Source organism: Dama dama, chromosome 23, assembly GCF_033118175.1.
Source record: "Dama dama isolate Ldn47 chromosome 23, ASM3311817v1, whole genome shotgun sequence".
In the NCBI taxonomy this organism is placed as follows: domain Eukaryota; kingdom Metazoa; phylum Chordata; class Mammalia; order Artiodactyla; family Cervidae; genus Dama; species Dama dama.
The window spans coordinates 68,827,831-68,845,415 of NC_083703.1; the positions used below are offsets into that span (position 1 = coordinate 68,827,831).

At 42.0% G+C, this 17,585-nt stretch overlaps 1 non-coding gene across 1 annotated transcript; it reads right to left on the bottom strand.

The window, feature by feature from the left end:
* Nucleotides 1–286: 286 nt before the first annotated feature.
* Nucleotides 287–359, bottom strand: TRNAR-UCU (transfer RNA arginine (anticodon UCU)). Its single transcript has one exon. It is a non-coding gene; the product is annotated as a tRNA-Arg (tRNA).
* Nucleotides 360–17,585: the final 17,226 nt, after the last annotated feature.

Genomic DNA, 17,585 nt, shown 5'->3' on the forward strand with positions numbered 1-17,585 from the left:
GATAAAAAAGAGAAATAAAAAAGTTATGCCCTGTTGTCGCTGATGTTGTTGATGATGATGATGGCAGTAATGTGTGTGTGTGCGTGTTTGCTTGCTTGCTTGATATACTCCACCACAAATTTTTTCTTCCTTCTTTGAGGAACTTTCTCAAGATTAGTGTCAAACCACATATACCATGAAGAATGCTCAGAGACAGGCTGCCCTGGTCACACTCAGACCATCCTGCCCATGGCAATATGGGAAGCTCAGTCTATTTGGGGATTTTTTAGGCCCTGCAGTATCTTAGTTCCCAGACCAGGGGTTGAACCTGCACCCCCTGCAGTAGAAGTGCAGAGTCTTAACCACTGGACCACCAGGGAAGTCCCTCAGTTTATTTGTTGAGCAATGGAGTGGCCCCAGCGTGGTGGGGTCCATGACTGCAAGGTCACACACCTTTCTCATTTCCTGTCTTGTGGGTTTCAACAGAGCACTTGGAGGCTGTATTACCGAATCACTGTGCTGGCCATTCTCTAGCTGCGACTGTGTCCTGAAAAACTCTGAATCTGGGAGAAAGATGATTTAAACCCGCTTTGTTTTCCACACAAAGTTCCGAAGGTATTTACGTATTTAGCCCCCGGTCCTTCAGCATCTGCAGTGACTGGCACTGCCGGCGTGTTTTCTTCCTAGATCATTTTTATTGCCAGAGTCCACTGTTGCTGGAAGACTTTCCAGGATCCTCATGCATATGGCTTTTGACGGAAAAATGTCTCCCTTGGCACCTTCTTGTAGGAACCACATATATCAAAACCAAGCTCCCAGACCACCCTTCCAGCCAAACATTCATAAATGTCCAGGAGGGAAAGAAGTTATGCAGGAAGACTATATCTCTTAATAAAATCTTGAAAGAGTTTCCATTTCATTTCTCATAAATCCTCTGTGAGTGAGCGTCGTACAATACTTTCTTAAGAGGCAAAATTGCCTCCAAATCTTTTCCTGGATCAAGACTACAGAATCATTTGTACTCGTCCAGCTCATCATAATCCATCTTTGGCTTGACAGTAGGAGACATGATTTTTTATTTCATTTATTATATTATTATTCAAGCTCATTTTTAATAAATAGGCTTTCACTGAACACAGCTTCTTCTTAATAGAAAAGTTGAATAAAGTTTAGCATTAATGTCACAACTTAGGTGCCTCTGTTCTATGTTTTTGTATTCCAGAAAGTGGTGGAAATTTGAGAGAGCTGGCATAGTATTGTAGGTAAGAATTCCAGGTAAACTCTGGAATTCAACAGACCCAGGTTAAGATCCAAACATCTCTATGTAATCTACAGCAAATAACTTTACCTCTCTGGGCATGTTCTGCTTTCCTCATCTATAGAATGGGGATAAGAGATCACTGAAACATTTAAAAAGATAATGACCTAAAAAGCTTAATGTAACATCTGGCACATCATATACACTTGTTAAGTTGTATTTTATTATTTCCTCATACCAGCTAATCTAATAATAGCCTCAGTTCCTTCTCTCTCATTATAGTAATAGTTGCTATTTTTTTTTTTTTTTTTGAGCGCATACTGTATGCTATGAACTGCCAAGCACTTTACATGGATTCTCTCATTAAATGTTTTCAGTACCTTTGGAAGAGAGGTGTGATTATCACTGCCATTTCACAGATGAGAAAGTGGAGAGGCAGAAGTCCTGATGCAAGTAGGAAGGAAGTGGAATTGCAGAACCCTGTTAGGCCTGCTCTGTGCTGTGGGGAAAGGCAGAGTCGCGAGGCTGTCCAAAGTTGCTCAGTGAAGAATGAAGCTGGAGGACTTCTTTATGATGTTCTGTGATTCCCCTCAAGGGCACGCATCACATCTCAGACTTTGGAGCCAGGGCTTGGCCACTAGACCAGGCTTGCCCCAGAGGGTCATTTCACAATCCAATGAAACCCTGGAAAGTGCCTGGAATTCTGACTCTGTCAAATTTGCACTTAGAGAGGTTGAAGGGGTGCCTGACCTCCTACAATCGCTTTACGTGTTCTAACCTCCAGTTTCTTCATTTGTAAAACGGAGAAAGGAATTCTAACTAGCTCTCAGGGACCTTCTGGGGAGGCTGTCCTGTACTGCAGTTTAAGCATACATGTTCTGGAATCTGGTCACCTGAGGTTCACCCAGGACCACACATCACTAGCTTTGTGACATTGGGAAGTTACTGGATCTTTCTCAGCCCCAGCTACTTCAGCAGTACCTTTGCTCTCACCAGCACTAGAGAACCAATGATATTGTTGCAATAGCTCCAACAGAGTAAATATGACTGCAATGAGGGGCAATGGCGTATTTCTGCACGTTTTCCTTATGTGAGGAATTCTTCATCATGCCCCAGTTAGCACGTTTCAAGGAACGCCGTTAGTTACAGTGATCCTAAATGACAATTCCTAAATCACCCAAAGCTCTGGCGCCACACTCGGCAGCTTCAGTTTCCAGGTAGGAGTGCCAGGGTGTGGTGAAGCTGGGGAAGCTTTTGGGTCCACAAACTCTAGCACAGCCCCCTAGGTGAAGCAATTTAGGACTCAGTCCTCAATGCTTCTTAGAGAACCCAGCCTTCTGTTTATTCTCTGCTCAGTCAGAGGCTAGCAGATTTTTTTCTGTAAAGGACCAGATAGTAGCTATTTTAGGATTTGTGGACCAAGAGTCAGTGTGTTCAACACTTCCAACATCTGCTCTCACCGAAGAGCCACCACCCAGCTTGACACGAACAGGCAGCAGGAGGAATTTGGTCTGTAGGTATAATTTGCCAGCCCCTGCCCCAGAGTATGGGGTTTCCCAGGTGTTGCTAGTGGTAAAGAACCTACCTGCCAATGCAGGAGAGACAGGGGTTCGATCCCTGGGTTGGGAAGATCCCCTGGAGGAGGGCACGGCAACCTCCTCAAGCATTCTTGCCTGAAGGATCCCATGGAGCCCAGCATGTGTTACAGTTCATGGGATTGCAGAGTCAGACACCGTTTAGTGACAGGACAACAATAATAATAACTGGTGGTTGCTCTGCACATGAAGTTTAGGATCCTGCCCTCAGAGTTCCTCATATCCTCCTTCTGATCCCAGGCTGGAAGACAGCTAGGAAAGGAGGAATACCAACCACTAAATTAACTTCAACTCCAATCCATCAGCAGTCTTGCCTGAGGCTCCAAACCCAGTGGTTGAATACACAATTTCCAATTTCCTCCAAGATCAGGAGGGAGAGAAGTAACAGATGATTGGGAAAACCAAGCGTGTTCCTGTCCAGACTGTGTGGGCAGGCCAAGGGGAGTTAATTCCTCGCAGAAAATGAACTCAGTCGAACCTTGTGGATTTGGAAATCAGCATGGAAGGGCTGACCTTATAGTGGCCCAGGCTCCTTCCAGAACAGTAGGTCCCAGAGACACACAAACACCTCTGGACTTCCAAACCTCCAGACTGAAAAACAAGGATCCCAGTATGCAGCAGTTCAGGCAGAATCCCCTAGGGCTTACTTCTGAGTGAAACAATTGTTATCTGTTTTTTAATTTATCCCACAAAAGTAAACACATGGGGGTGATAACTAGGTTTTTTGTAAGATAAAAACTTCAAAAAATTATCAATCTACATAAGGTAAAATTTAAAAGCATGTTTCTATACTTAATTTCTCTCACCAAAAATAATCATCATGGTCATTTTCTTCTGTGTCCTTCTAGAAGTTGTGTGTGCACAGAAATTTGCTGGATGTGTTTGTTAGAAATGCATTTCATTTTCACTAATGCAATAACACAATATTCACTTTAGGCAACTAGTTCTTTTGACTTAAATTATATCCTGGGACAAATGTCCACTTTTAACTCCAAATATCCACTACTATGACTTTTATCGTTTCCAGTATACCACTTGTTTCTTCCTTCCAATTTGCAATGCTATTATTTATATTACTTGGAAATTAGACTAATGGACATTATCATCACCCAAGTAAGGATGAATGCTTCTAGATAGAGATAAATTTTTTAAAATGCAACAAATGCAGAGACAAAGCTCTCCGTCACTCTCTAAATCAGTCCAGTGTTTTCCTGGACTCTCTTATCAAACACCATATTGCTTCTTACCTTTATTTCCCTATTTCTGTGGATACTTGTTTTTCATCTCTCACCTTACTCTAGGAACAATGTCCAGAATAGGTGATACAGCTATGAGGAGATAAGAGAGGACAAGATGCTTGCTTAAAGCTCTGGCCAGGGATTTTGTAGCTTGGAATCTTCTAGCTCACATTTGGCAATCCACAATGAGACTTGAAAGACTGTTTGTTAGGTGGGAAAGCAAACATTTATTTTCTCACAAAACCCACTCCATCCTATATGTTACTATTTATTTTGAGAGTCAGTAAGGTCTCCAGTGGAGAATAGGAGGACTTCCAGATAGCTGAAGACAAATAAAGAGTATCTGGATTTTTAGAAAAAGCAGACTCCTTGATGGTAGACCAGAAGGCCTGCTGTAGCTTATCAGAATTTGAGAGTGTCTAAATGAAATGCAGACTTGTGAGCCCTTAGTTATAGAGGAACCAGCCTGAAGTCACCAAGATGATGCCATTCAATACCCCAGAAACCACATTCCTTTTTCTGGTGCAGTTAACAGACTGGCAGACAAAGAAACTGCCATGAACAAAGGTGATCGGGAGTTCAGCAAAGGCTTTTGCAAAACTCTTGAGTGTAGGATGGTATTTCATTTAGTTTCACTTATTCTCAGAAAATATGGACATAGGTCATTAGTGGTGTACCTCAAGATTTGCTGAGATATTTATGGGACCTTGTGGATGACATACCGTCAGGGAGAGGGGCACTGAGAATTCTACTCTTGAAAGAATGAAAAAGCCCTAGGTAGACTGAATTACTGGGAAGCCTATTATTAATACAAGACATGTGTTTTGGAGCTGATCAGTTCAGTTCCGTTCAGTTCAGTCACTCATTCATGTCTGACTCTTTGTGACCCCATGGATTGCAGCATGCCAGGCCTCCCTGTCCATCACCAACTCCCAGAGCTTATTCAAACTCATGTCCATTTAGTTGATGATGCCATCCAACCATCTCATCCTCTGTCGTCCCTTTCTCCTCCTGCCCTCAATCTTTCCCAGCATCAGGGTCTTTTCCAATGAGTCAGTTCTTCGCATCAGGTGGCCAAAGTACTGGAGCTTCAGCTTCAGCATCAGTTCTTCCAGTGAATATTCAGGACTGGTCTCCTTTAGAATGGACTGGTTGTATCTCCTTGCAGTCCAATGAACTCTCAAGAATCTTCTCCAACACCACAGTTTAAAAGCATCAATTCTTCTGCACTCAGTGTTCTTTATAGTCCAATTCTCACATCCATACATGACTACTGGAAAAACCATAGCCTCGACTAAATGAACTTGTTGGCAAAGTAATGTCTCTGCTTTTTAATATGCTGTCTAGGTTGGTCATAACTTTTCTTCCAAGGAGCAAACATCTTTTAATTTCATGGCTACAGGCACCACATGCAGTGATTTTGGAGCCCAAAAAAATAAAGTCTGTTACTGTTTCCACTGTTTCCCCATCTATTTGCCATGACGTGATGGGACCAGATGCCATGATCTTAGTTTTCTGCATGTTGAGTTTTAAACCAACTTTTTCACTCTCCTCTTTCACTTTCATCAAGAAGCTCTTTAATTCTTCAAGCAAAAATAAGCAAGGGTCATTGTCAATGATAGGAAGACATGAGGAGGGTGAAAAACTTGGGAGGAAAGGCAGGAAAAGGAGTGAACTCTTCCATGCCAGGCAGGTGGTGGGGAAGAGATGATTTCTCTCAGGGTTTTTGATCCCCTAGGTTGTTAGCTTGGAGTGAGCTTCATGGAGAAGAAATGAAAACCTCCAGACACTGTAGACATAGCACCGTAGAGCTCTTTAAAAATAGAATCTGCTCAACAGAAGGGAACAAATTATAAAAGAAGATCCTGATGGATTTTCAAAACTCCTTCACAAATAGTCCAGACAGCTGGACCCTAGAAGGCCAAGTGGGATTTCAGTACCTCCTAAAAATTCAACCTCTTGCCTCTCTTGAAATAATGATCTCTGATTGAGTGATGGAGTCATTCATTCAACCCATTCTCACCAAATACTGTCTGCCCTGCTCTTTTTGTGACCTGTGATGGTCAGATAAAAGTGCTTGAGACATCTCTCATCTTTAAGGGTCTCACAGACAAGACAGTACTTCCTAAGAAATGATGCATAAATTACCTAAAAATGAATCATCTGAACGCCCAGGCTAAAATTGCAGATTTCTGGAGCCCACTCTAGATTTGTTAAATCTATATTTTAACAAGTCCCTTGCTCATAGGTATGAACAGAAAGCTTAATAACCACTGCTCTGAAGGAGGCATCTAAGAATCTGGCTCTAAGTAGGATAGTGAATGTGTGTATGTGGCAGTGAGTGAAGCTATGTGTATGTATGCATGTTAAAGCCACGAGGACATGCTGTGAAAATATATTCGAGAGCACCTGTGAATGTTTGTGGTGATGCCTGGCAGTAGGCACAGTTATACTTTGTGCTCAGTTACCTAGTCAAGGGAGAGCAAAGGACCGTACCTTGAGGTTCTGAAACTGAAAACGGCTCGTGCTCCATTCAGAGCAAGCTTAAGGATCAGAGGTATGAAGAAGCAGTTTGTCTTTACAGTTTAGTCTGCAATTCATGGAATAGAAAATGAGTGAAGATTTTGAGGCGGTCGATGTGTTATAGCAACAGCAGTATTCAGAGGCATGTGGCTCTAGACTTGTGCTCAGACTGCAGTGCTCATCACCTGTGTGATCTTGGTCAAGAAACATGCTCTCAGAGCCTTCCTGTCTCTGTCTGAAGAATGGGAGTAGCAGCAACATCCTTCAGGATATCACAATGACATTGCAATGCGTCATGCAGCCCTGATGACCAGGTGAACAAGACTGGAAGGAATGCAAAATGGCAGGAATTGAGGAGGGAGATCCAGGATAATGGAGGACTGCCCTCTAATCAATATGTCTCTGAATGGCTTCACCAATGCAATAAGTATGAACTTGGGCAAACTCTGGGAAATGGTAAGGACAGGGAGGCTTGGCGTGCTGTAGTCCATGGGGCTGCAAAGAGTCATTCATGATTGGGCAACTGAACAACAACAGCAACAAATATGTCTCTGAGGGTCTTGAGCACAAATTCCTGAGTTCACAGTGAACATCTTCTCTCCTTCCATCTTCTCTCCTTCTTGAGTTCACAGTGAAAGGATATATCTCTCCTTCTTCTCATGAAAGCCTGGCTTTTTCCTGTCCCTTGCAACAGGAGTGACCCATCAAGTCATGGACTTCCTTAACAGATGCCATGATCTCTTTTAGCAGAAACTGGACCATGGAGACTCATGCCCTGCCTGCCAGCAGCACTTTGACCTTGGGCAACTGCCATCCCCTGGCACCAGGATTCCATGATTCTGACACCCTGGATTTCTCTAGTCGTCCAGTGTCTGTCTCATTTATTGGCAGAGTTGTGATGGCATGATCAGTTCCCACAGCGAGTCCAGTTTTCACCCAGTAGCATTACTAAAAATAGTTCTAAGGAGTTGATCAGAGGTTGCCAGGAGAAGGTCATTCACACAAACACGAGGTACATCCAGCTCCCCTCCCCAGTGAAAGTGCCACGCCAGGTTGGAAGAGATGTGGTCCTCACCACAGGACCTTTCCCAAACGCACCCTGGAACAGGATGGGGGCAGCGCTCAGCCCGAACTTACCATGTTCCAACAGCTTCCTACCTACCAGGCTGCCATATGTTCAGAACCGTTCGATTGCCAGATGCATGTCAAAGTTTTCCTTTTTAAAATGTAATTTTCCCCAGAATTTATTGGCATCCTACGATGCTGCTTCTTGGCTGCAGAAGCGGCTTTTCTGCCATTTGGGCCCAAAATAGAAACCACACGCAACCTTGACAGTAATCATGACCAAGGAGAGGGAACGCACATCTATTTATAAGGCACTTGAAGGTGAGTTCTTCTTTTGCGCTACTGCTTTGAAGATAAGGTCAACAAAGCTGGGAATAGCAGCCTTATTGACTGTACAATTTTATTAAAACTTGGTGCAATCACAAATATATACCAATTACTAAAATATTAGATATGGAAAAAGAATATTACTTGGAGATTTCAAAGAGTTTTTTTAGATCACGTATTTTGTTTTCTGTCTTGCCCTTCATTTCCTACTGTTATCGTCACATGCTGGGTGAGATCTTAGCATCTCATGATCTGATGAATGTTGGGATAGCTAAGCATGGGTTCATATGGATGAACGTAGTGCACAGATAGATAGTAGAAAAACTCTCAAGAGTTTTATTCAACCAAAGCACCAACATATGTTTTTGGCATCCGGGGAAGCACTTCTTGGAATAGAAACCACATTCATGTTTAAAAATTCTTACTCATTTTCATTTGAAGAGCTTGGACAAATAATCAACACTTTTGTTTTCCTTTCAACTCTTGAAAGTTAGAATGGCAGCCTTAATGGACCCAACAGCTAACAGTCAACTCAGCTCTGAGAATAAGAGCATCCATATATCCCAGGATACTGATGTCCACCTCTATATCACCATCTCTCAAAGCTGGTCTCCTCTTTCCTTTCTGCTACTAGCCCAATGCTGCTGCATCCCTGGATTGTTTCTTTATTACCTGGCTTATTTGTTCAAGAGCTGATAGATGAAAAAATGCACTCCTTATTCAAATCTACAAAAAAAAAAAAAAAAAGTACTGCTGGGATACCTAAGGGTTGTTGTTTAGTCACTAAGTCATGTCCAACTCTTTTGTGACCCCCTTGGACTGTAGCCCACCAGGCTCCTCTGCCCATGCGATTTTCCAGGCAAATACTGGAGTGGGTTGCCATCTCCTTCTCCAGGGGATCTTCCCCACCCAGGGATTGAACCTGCATCTGCTACATTGGCTGGCAGATTCTTTACTGCTGAGCCACTAGGGAGACTCAAGGGTAGCCAGTGAAAAAATTCACCACTCTGGGACTTCATTAATGCAGTCTTGATTGTATTTAAGAAAGAATAGGCACATAGTGGCATTTTAGATGTTAAGATAATGTCAACCCCGTTCATTCTTATACTATCCCTGCTGAAGATGTTGCTGGAGACTAATTCAAGGGCTCTAGGGCAGGGTCTGGCTGCCAGCTGGTGTTGAGATGGAGTTTTCCCTCCAGAGTAATCAATTATCGTTTCCCAAGACGAGCTTGTGGAAAGCTGCCAGCATAGTGGGTGAAGAATCTTGGAGCTAGAACTCTTTCCCAGATGTACAGGTCATCTCCTATACATGTGGTGATGATGTACCAGAGAGTCAGGGAGAAAAAATAATGACTATTGAAAGTAGGTCTTATGTGAAGAAAAGTTATAAAACAGGTAGCAAGGATATTACACAGATTACAGGTAAGTTGTTTTCAGCTCGGTGATGTTGAGAAATCATAGACAGATTCCCAGGGACAGGTGGAAGGAATGGATCTTAGGTCTAGTCTTTTCCAATTCCCTGATTAATAAGGCAACAGTTTTGATGGAGAAATTTTTATATTATATGCAACACACTACACCATTACAGAAAAATACAGATAGCAACCCAAATTCTTGCCTCAAGGAATTTATAGGACTTGAGTAACATTTGTAAGGAACTAGAACATATTAACAAATAATAACAAAACAAGGTAATATATGATAATTGTAATCACTTTTTTCTTTTTTGAGCACTTACCATTAGTCAAGTACTTGGCTCACACTTTGTGCACACAATTTCCATTCATTACTTTTTTTAAAAAATGCAATTACTTGAAAAGATATTTTTAAAATAGGTCAACTAGTAAGATTTATAAATGAAGAAACTGAGATTCAAGACATTGCTAGAACCAGGTAAGGTGAGTGGGGCACTTGCCTTGAGTGTAAAATTAAGGGAGAACTTCGCCCTGCAAAAAAAATCAGTAATCGAGATTTTAAAAACCCAGAAGTAATGTAAAAAAAAAAAAAAAAAAATGATGAGCAAAATCTCAAAATTTTAAATAAAGACAGGGTTAGTATTGATGATTTTTCCCTTTGCCTTCAGGCTCCAGTCTGGCATTGGGCAGTGCTGGTTCAGAGCACTTGTTAGAAGACTTTCCAAAGCTCATAAGGCAGTAAGTGGTGCATTTGGCCTAAGAGATTGGATTTTCCAGCTTGAACTTCCAACCACTGCTCTCCAAATGGGAAGGTCAAGTGTCTAGCTTTGCTCATGTGGGTCCTAGGCAGGAACTGTCAGAGGCAGCCTCTCTTGCCCAGATCTACAAGTGGGTTAAGACAGAGCAGATGTGCAAGGTCAGAAGAGAAATGGCAGTGAGCCAAGTCCCATCCACAGGAGAAGAAAATCCAGCTGGGCTTAGGGAGACTGATTGTGAAATACAGAGGTTGAAAGGCTTTTGTGGGGAACGAGAGAACAGCAGCTGAGTAGGCAAATGGGAGTCAGGACCAGATCCATCCCTGAGTTAGGAAAGGGCTCTTACGATTTCCAAGAAAAATGAGGTGCCAGCAGCTCCATGAAAGCGCTCAAGGAAGGAGTAGGTGGGCATCTTGGACCACAGGACCTTGACTCAAGATTGGCAATCAACAAAGTCAGGACTTGAAACTTAACAACCACACCAGGCTTTCCTGTCTCCAGAGAAAGGGTGATTGCCTTATTCACTTACATAATCCTGCCCACACCCCTGCCCCCACAAATATTTGACTGCTGGAATAGGACAGGGTGGGTTAATGGCTCCCAGGGGTCAGGGTGGGCCCTGGCTTATAGATTCAGAAAGATTCCTTTCTGCTGAACCTCTGAAAGCTTGGTTAAGAGCATTTCACTTAGTGGGGCTTCTTATCTCCTTGTCCAGTTGTTCCTAACAGTCTTAGTCATTCATCGGTGCTCAGCAGATTGGTTTTGTCTTCCGTGGGGCAAATATTATAGCTCAGAATCCAACGACAGCCCCAGCAAGGGGCTGCAGGTGGGGAATGAGAATAGGAGATGGATTTCCAGTGAAGGAAATATGGAATTTCACTTACATACATAATGGAATGCAAGCGCTGTTGGAATTCCATACCAGAAAACACCCCAAGGAGCCCTTCCTGAGTGTCCTCACATTACTGCCTGTTGTGATAATATCCAGGTTAATGCAGGAGATGCCTCCCCAGACACCCAGGTAATCTAGAAAACATGTTATTCTGATTTCAAGGGGGACTCACCTAACAGACCTGGAGACATGAGGCTCTAATTTTCTACTTTTCTCACCATTCCACTGACCTTCAGAAAATAAGTGACCTCAGTGAAGAGTGTCCCTTTTATTTTGCATCACCAGAGCCCTCAGTGCTGCATGAGTTTCTGGGGCCTCCCTCCCTCTGATTCCACCTCCCACATGAAAAACCTCAGGCATGGAGCCAGCTAACTTGCTTGGCTATTGGCACCTTGAAGTGGAAGTAAATCCCTAATCTTCTGATTTATTATTTCCTGTTCTTCAAAGACAGGGGAAAGCAGCAATGCTTGAAGTATTTAGGCAGTTAGTCACTGTACAAATCCATCTCTTGTCTCACCCCCAATTCAAGGGAATAATATTTTTTTCCCTGAGTTACATAAGGCATGATAGAAAGCGTTTCAGAACCCTCTCTGCCTCAGGACCGATTTCTTGCAGTAAATCTCTAGAATATCTTTCACAGTTTCTAAAGTAAGTGCCCAGGCTTTGGAAATAGGTCTTACAGAGTGAGCAAGCTGTAGTTCACTCACGTGTTAACCTTGCCATCACGTCCTCTGTTTCCATCTCTCTGTCTTCAGTTTTTAGGTGGTTCCATCCAAATCACAGGTGTGCAACTGTTTGTCGAAGTAGAGGTATGGTTAAGACCTGGGGATTTTTGAGCTCAGTGTTAAGTCAAAAACATGCCATGGGATTGAGGTTCAATTTACTGTGAACTGGACAGTTTCACAGTTAGCCAAAGGACTGAAATCATTGCTAGCTAGAGTTTCCCACACAGACGTTGTTGTGTCCTGGTTGAACAAGGCAGCTGATAATGATGTTAATCCCTTGGGGTTTTGCCCATATCTATGTTGATGTGTAAGTACACGCCATCACTAAATGACCAGAAGGTGCACATAAGAACCGAGATCCAGTTGGCATACTGTAGCTTAGTCCTGCTAACGGTTGTCCAATGGAAGAGGATCATTTGCTAAGGTTAAAGTTGTCTTTGTAGTTGGGATAAATGCCTGATAGCTCTTGGGCTTTTATAAGCATTAAGTGGCGGGGGGTGGGGGGGAGGTGGGGGTGGGTGGGCTGAGTGTGCTATTCAGAGGAAGAAGTAAGTGTAAGACTCAGAAGGTAAGCCAGGAGCCATCTTTGTAAGTTTGTGAATGTTGGAATGAATAATTCAACCTTGAATCTAAGGCAATAAAGAATCCTAGTAACTGTTTGGTAAAGAAGTAATTCAGTGACCTCAGTTTTAAGAAGACTATTTCAGCCAAAAGAGCTAGATGCATTGATTGTCGTTGTTGAGTTGTGTCTGACACTGTGACCCCATGGCCTGCAGCACACCAGGCTTCCCTGTCTTTTACTAACTCCCAGAGTTTGCTCAAATGCATATCCATTGAGTCGATGATGCCATTCAGATGCATTGGGATAGAGGGAGCAAAAAGAAATTTAGCAACAGACCAATTGTATCTTTTCAATCAATATGAGCTTTTCCCTTCATCGTTCCAGTCGTATAGAAACAGACCACAGGACCTTAGTAAACTGTCATGGAAAATCTTTCTCACATGCATTTCTAAGAGAAGCGGGTTTTCCTTTGTTTCCTCAGTCGTTTTTTCCTTAAGTCAATGCCCCAAAGTGGCTCCTTCCCTTCAATTTTAACTACTAACATATGTAATATGACTCCAGTGTTTCATTTAAGAAAGAAAGAGATTCATCGGAGCAAAATAATGTTGCTTCTGATCTTGCACTATTTTTGAGAGTCAGTATGAGTTAAAGAACTCTACTAGCAGAGTGAAGCATGCTCAAAATTGCACCAACAAAAGACGGAATTTTGCCAGGAGTTGTTAATCGTTGAGATGGCTTAGCATTTGTTATTTGATGGAGAGAGTTCCAGGGGAGGTGTCACCTAAGCTGCAGGAAAGCTCCCTTTCTGCTCAGGCTATTTGCTAGGTCATAAATGAAGTGAAAGTTGCTCAGCTCAGTCATATCCGACTCTTTGTGACCCCCACGGACTATCCAGTCCATGGAATTCTTCAGGCCAGAATACTGGAGTGGGTGGCCGTTCCCTTCTCCAGGGGATCTTCCCGACCCAGGGATCAAACCCATGTCTCCTGCATTGCAGGCAGATTCTTTACCAGCTGAGCTACAAGGGAAGCCCAAGAATACTGGAGTGGGTAGCCTATCCCTTCTCCAGTGTATCCTCCTGACCCAGGAATCAAACCTGGGTCTCCTGCGTTGCAGGCAGATTCTTTACCAACTTAGCTATCAGGGAAGTCAAGGTCATAAGACAGGGTCTCAAAGGATGTAGAATGGGTGGGTTTGTCTCCATGGAGACCAGTGCCCTTGCCAGGAGAGTTAGGCCCAGTGGTTTCTCCAGGAAAAGGACACAGAGGAATCAGGGATGGATGGTTGTGCTGATTAATTCATAAAACCAGTGCCCTAGGAGGAGCAGAAGTTGAACCGATTCATCTGTAATTAGAGATGCAGTGGGCTGTGGGACTTGAAATTTCACCATTCAGTGTCCTTGGTGAAAATGCTCCATAATAATTCAGAAAACAATCAAAAGTTTGGGCAAGAAATATTTGAACGTGTATCAGGCACCCTCTTCTCAAGCACAACCAGTACAAGTCTTTGATAAGTCACCACTTTGAAGACTAAAATTAAATGTTACTTTCAGGTTTTCCCTTCAGGACCCCCTGTTTCAACTGGAGTTGGTACTATTTATGGCAAGAGGCTCCCAGACCAGGGTGGGACACAGAGGGTCAGATCTCACTTCTCAGGAATTTCTGTCAGGATTGACCTTTGAAAAATATGCCCCCGGGGATTCCAGAGTCTGGAAACAAATGCAACTGACATCTGCAACAGCAAGAATTAGAGACCAACTCACTGTTTACCATAAGAAAGCATTCGGGGACTTTTGGTTTTAAAATGTCCATTGGAACCAAGACACATGAAATCATGCTTACAATATGAAATTAAGTGGGGAAAAAAATCAGAATGTGAACCTCCTAATTTCAAATACAGATGCAGGTAGACAAGACAAGGATAGAATTTGCAAACACAACAATAGTTAATTCAAGTTTAAGACTTTTAAGACATCCCAAGAAAATATTTTGTCCAGCATCATTAAGTGTTGCTGTTTTATTGATTTTACATTTTTTTAAAGAATGGATCAAAAAGCCGTCTGTTTTATAGAATTGAGTTTTCATCAGTAGATTGAATTTGTGAGAGAGCTGGGTGTGATCGTCAACCACAACAATCCCCCAAAATTTGTTATGAAGAATAGTGAGTTAACAATGGGCAACAATTAACATAGTGCCTGGCAAATAGCAGACCATCCTGTCATTTTCACTATCATCATTATTAGTAGTACTCATTTCAACTGGAGCCCAAGCTGACCTTATCTTGGTTTCCCTATTGGCGGTCAGCTTCAGTGCTGGATATTTCCTCTTTTCATTACTAAAATCACCATCCTGGTTTGCATTAGTCTACCTGAATGAATTTTGACAAACCCAATCCCTCTTGGTGGGCTGCATGTGTGGCAAGATGCAGTTGGCACAAACTAAGTGGCCTCCAATTAAAATAAATTAATTAATTTTTTAAAAAACAAGTATAACAAACTAAGTGTCTTTGTGAATGATGTAAAAAGAGAAATGTGCAAGAATGTGCATTTCATGAGGTGCCCACCTTGGCACCACTACATTTGTTAGAAAAATCTGAAGGAGGTTTCAGTTTGCTAATCTATGAGATGCCAGCTATCCTAGAGGGGTCAGTCCAAGTAGTCCAAACTCCAAAGCAAGTGAATATTGGCAGCTCTCATTTGATATCTTTTATATAGTATTTTCATACATTAAAAAAATCTCAGTAAAGGTTCAGATTCATTGATAAATATCTTCCACATTGATAAATACTTCCACATTGGCCTAGTAAAAGGCCAATATCTAAGGCCTTTTACTCTGAAAACCATCTATTAAATGTGTTTCACTAAAGATTGCTAGAAACCAAGAATCAGAGCACATAATCTCTTATTAGAAGAGTCTCCTGCTGCTGGGGACTGCCTCAGAAAAGGAAGAAGTCTGTTTATATTTCTTCAAAGAAGCAAAATCCCAAGCTATTCACAAGCCTTCCCATCATTAAGGTATCGGACACTTCAGTTCAGTTCAGTTCAGTCTCTCAATCATGTCCAACTCTTTGCAACCCCATGAACCACAACATGCCAGGCCTCTCTGTCCATCACCAACTCCCGGAGTCCACCCAAACCCATGTCCATTGTGTCGGTGATGCCATCCAACCATCTCATCCTCCACTGTTCCCTTCGCCTCCTGCCCTCAATCTTTCCCAGCATCAGAGTCTTTTCAAATGAGTCAACTCTTCGCGTCAGGTGGCCAAAGTACTGGAGTTTCAGCTTCATCATCAGTCCTTCCAATGAACACCCAGGACTGATCTCCTTTAGGATGGACTGGTTGGATCTTCTTGCAGTCCAAGGAACTCTCAAGAGTCTTCTCCAGCACCACAGTTCAAAAGCATAAATTCTTCTGTGCTCAGCTTTATTCACAGTCCAACTCTCACATCCATACATGACCACTGGAAAAACCATAGCTTTGACTAGACAGACCTTTGTTGGCAAAGTAATGTCTCTGCTTTTTAATATGCTGTCTAGGTTGGTCATAACTTTCCTTCCAAGGAGCAAGCGTCTTTTAATTTCATGGCTGCAGTCACCATCTGCAGTGATTTTGGAGCCCAGAAAAATAAAGTCAGCCACTGTTTCCACTGCTTCCCCCTCTATTTGCCATGAAGTGATGGGACTGGATGTCATGATCTTAGTTTTCTGAATGTTGACACTTAGGAAGCTATAAAAGTAATCACCACCCTGATTCTAGTATTGTATAGGTTAATCTGTAGTGTGGACTTCAAATCAGAAGCATCATCAACCTTTCATTAACTCAACATATTTTTTTTGATCCTTACAGCATTTTATTGACTCTAAGATACAATTGTTGTGCTTTTCTCACATTTAAACATCTCTAAAGTCAGATGTTCAGGGAAACCAAGTAGCCAATGGACATGCTTATTGCCTGTGAATGACCATCAAAATTTTCAGTGAGTGTCAGTGGCTTGGAGGAAAATTCCAAGGGCAAGAGTTGAACGTCTTTCAAGAAATGTTTATTCACCAATATACTTGAAAGCCCAGAAGCCAATATTGTGTGAGAAAAAACCAGATGACAGAGATTTGAGACAGAGAGTGATTTACAAGACTCAGATTCAAGTATAAAATGTTTTAAGAACACCTTAACCAATTTATTGTGTAATCTTTTCTCTTTTAATATATGTGCTGGCATGATATATTGGACATATCTATATCTAAATAAGTCTAAAAGGGTACTTACAATAAATTATGATTATGTTTTTAAAATAAGAATTCATTGCATGTGTGCTCAGTCATGTCTGACTCTATGCAACCCCATGGACTCTAGCCTGCCAGGCTCCTCTGTCCATGGGATTCTCCAGACAAGAATGCTGGAGCAGGTTGCCATTTCCTACTCCAGAGGATTTTCCCGACCCAGGAATCGAACCCACATCTTTTACATCTCCTGCACGGGCAAGTGGATTCTTTACCACTGCACCACCTGGGGAGCCCTTTAAAATAAGAATAACCTAGTTTAAAAACAAGGAGAACTGTTTTAGAATAAAGTCTGTTTTATTATTCACCTAGGGAACACAGTCTGTTCTCAGATTTAAGGGTTATGCAGGTGAATGGCATGAAAAATCAATGTGTACATTACATGTGGTTAATTATCCAGAAGACATCAGATTAGCTAATACAGTTTGGTCTTCCTGGAAGTACCCCTACACGTTAGTGGGGCAGACGATGGTTCCATGGTCTAATGAGTCTTCTGCCTGATTTGAGAGCAGCAACCTCCTCTGAAGTGAATTTGGGGACAACACAATTTGAATAGACTAACAAAAATGCATTCAAAATGCACCAATTATTAAGAAATAAGAAAAGTATCATGTTCATTGAAAAGGTGGTAGACCCTGCACCAGGAATTTTGTATGCATTAGTTCATTCAATCCCAACAAGAAATCTCTGAGTCAGATATCCATATCTGTAAATTACAGATGACAAAGATTGACCAGAAGAGTTCTCTACTTGCTCCAAGTTACACAACTGGTAAAGTACAAATATAGGGTTTGAACTCCAAACACTAGGTTCTTTATTATATATTCTTAATACAAAGTATTGAATTATCCCTTAATCAATCTACGCCAAGAATCATCCCACATACAAACACACAAACTAAATTGCTAAACCCACAGACTAAAAGCAAGTAATGAAATGTTTATATAAGTCAAAAGAAATATTGAGCCAAGTA